Source organism: Hyla sarda, unplaced genomic scaffold (assembly GCF_029499605.1).
Source record: "Hyla sarda isolate aHylSar1 unplaced genomic scaffold, aHylSar1.hap1 scaffold_1235, whole genome shotgun sequence".
Classification (NCBI taxonomy): domain Eukaryota; kingdom Metazoa; phylum Chordata; class Amphibia; order Anura; family Hylidae; genus Hyla; species Hyla sarda.
Window position 1 is genome coordinate 103686 of NW_026607856.1, and position 2176 is coordinate 105861.

At 44.3% G+C, this 2176-nt stretch overlaps 1 pseudogene; it reads left to right on the forward strand.

The window, feature by feature from the left end:
• The first annotated feature begins 1758 nt into the window (after positions 1 to 1758).
• LOC130303654 (U2 spliceosomal RNA) lies at positions 1759 to 1861 on the forward strand (annotated as a pseudogene).
• The last annotated feature ends 315 nt before the right edge of the window (positions 1862 to 2176 follow it).

The following is a 2176-nucleotide window of genomic DNA, read 5'->3' on the forward strand; positions in this document are numbered from 1 at the left end:
TGCTTAGCAATAATGATATGGGTTTAGGGCCTGCTGTGTGTACTGGTGGGTGACTGCCACCCAGCCAGAGTGTGTATGGGAGGCTGCCAGCCAGCCTCCCTTCCTACAAGTAGTGATGGTGCATGTGAAGGGGACAGCGTTGGTTCCTCCCCTTTCACAGTTATCACTTCTCATTCTTCCTTTTGGCTGGTATCAAATGTGGTGTCTGTTTATATCAGTTTAATATCTGATATGTCCCCTATCTGGTAGCATATATTAAGTGCACCACCAGGGTTCAGTGTTGGAAAGAAAGATTACCTGTTTATTTACTGCTGCAGCTGCTTGCTGGCTAGTCCAGTGGGCCCTTACTGCAGGCAAAAGACAATAGGTGGTGCCGCTTGTGTCTGGCCCCTGTTGGAGCGACCAGGCACAGGACTGCTGCTGCTGAATGTCCTCTTTAATTGAATAAGCTCAGCAACCAGCACACCTGTGCAGGTTGGACATGACATGATAGGTAGCTGTCTTTCAGGTAGTGGGTGCTGAATCTTGTTAATTGACATGGGGGTGTCATTGCTGTTGATTGACCATGCATTGGTACTGTGGTATTGGAATAATAAAAACAAATGTTGCCAGCCAACCATCCTTTGCAATAATGGATAGGACATCAGCTATGAGGCATTTGTTTGTACAAACTGCTGCTCACAACTAATGTTGTAATATAGTGTCTCCATCTGCTGGTGGTATTGAATAAGCAATAGTGCAATGATAGGGTCTGAAAAAGAAGAAAAATAAGAAGCAGCAGCATAGGAAAAAAGGAGGAAAGAAGGAAAACATGGAGAGAAGAAAAAAAGAAGGTTAAAAAAAAAGGTGAAAACATGTTTAAAAAAGTATTTCCATCTCTCTCTCTCTCTCTCTCTCTCTCTCTCTCTCTCTCTCTATATATATATATATACATATAGAAAGAGAGAAAGAGATAGATAGATAGATAGATAGATAGATAGATAGATAGATAGATACATACATACATACATACATACATACATACATACATACATACATATGTGTGTATTGTTGGAGTTGCAAACATGGGTGCACTTGACAAACTCAGTGCGGCTATTCCCCATTGAAAGATTGTTGCATCCAGGACCCTTAGCACTGTGATATGCTACTCAATACCACTGGCATGGCCAGGTGTAAACAACATCTGACCTTTGTTGTGTATGTAACCATGGAGATTGTGATGTCACCTAGGCCCACCAAAGAACAGCCTTGTCAGAAGCAGCACTGCCATGAGCAGAAGCAGCAGATCAATAGGTTTTCAAATAAGCTGGATTTAACCAAGACAAGTGAGTCCAATAGGATGCAGGTATGTCCTCTATCCTTACAGCTTCCCGTGGCTGTTGGTTTTATACCGTTTGGGGACAGCCAAGGAGGCGTCAGCAGGCAACACAGGTAAGTGTGTGCTTGTGTGTGTGTGTGTGTGTGTTTCCTATGCAGATCCTAAACCCAGTATCAAATGCAAGTAGGAGGAGTAAGAAGGGTTCCTGCCAAAGCCAGGTTAGGGATTGCATTTAAAAATGGTCCATCAGAGTAAAATGGACTCCCATCTTCCTGCTTAGCAATAATGATATTGGTTTAGGGTCTGCTGTGTGTACTGGTGGGTGACTGCCACCCAGCCAGAGTGTGTATGGGAGGCTGCCAGCCAGCCTCCCTTCCTACAAGTAGTGATGGTGCATGTGAAGGGGACAGCGTTGGTTCCTCCCCTTTCACAGTTATCACTTCTCATTCTTCCTTTTGGCTGGTATCAAATGTGGTGTCTGTTTATATCAGTTTAATATCTGATATGTCCCCTATCTGGTAGCATATATTAAATGCACCACCAGGGTTCAGTGTTGGAAAGAAAGATTACCTGTTTATTTGCTGCAGCTGCTTGTTGGCTAGTCCAGTGGGCCCCTACTGCAGGCAAAAGACAATAGATGGTGTCGCTTGTGTCTGGCCCCTGTTGGAGCGACCAAGCACAGGACTGCTGCTGCTGAATGTCCTCTTTAATTGAATAAGCTCAGCAACCAGCACACCTGTGCAGGTTGGACATGACATGATAGGTAGCTGTCTTTCAGGTAGTGGGTGCTGAATCTTGTTAATTGACATGGGGGTGTCATTGCTGTTGATTGACCATGCATTGGTACTGTGGTATTGG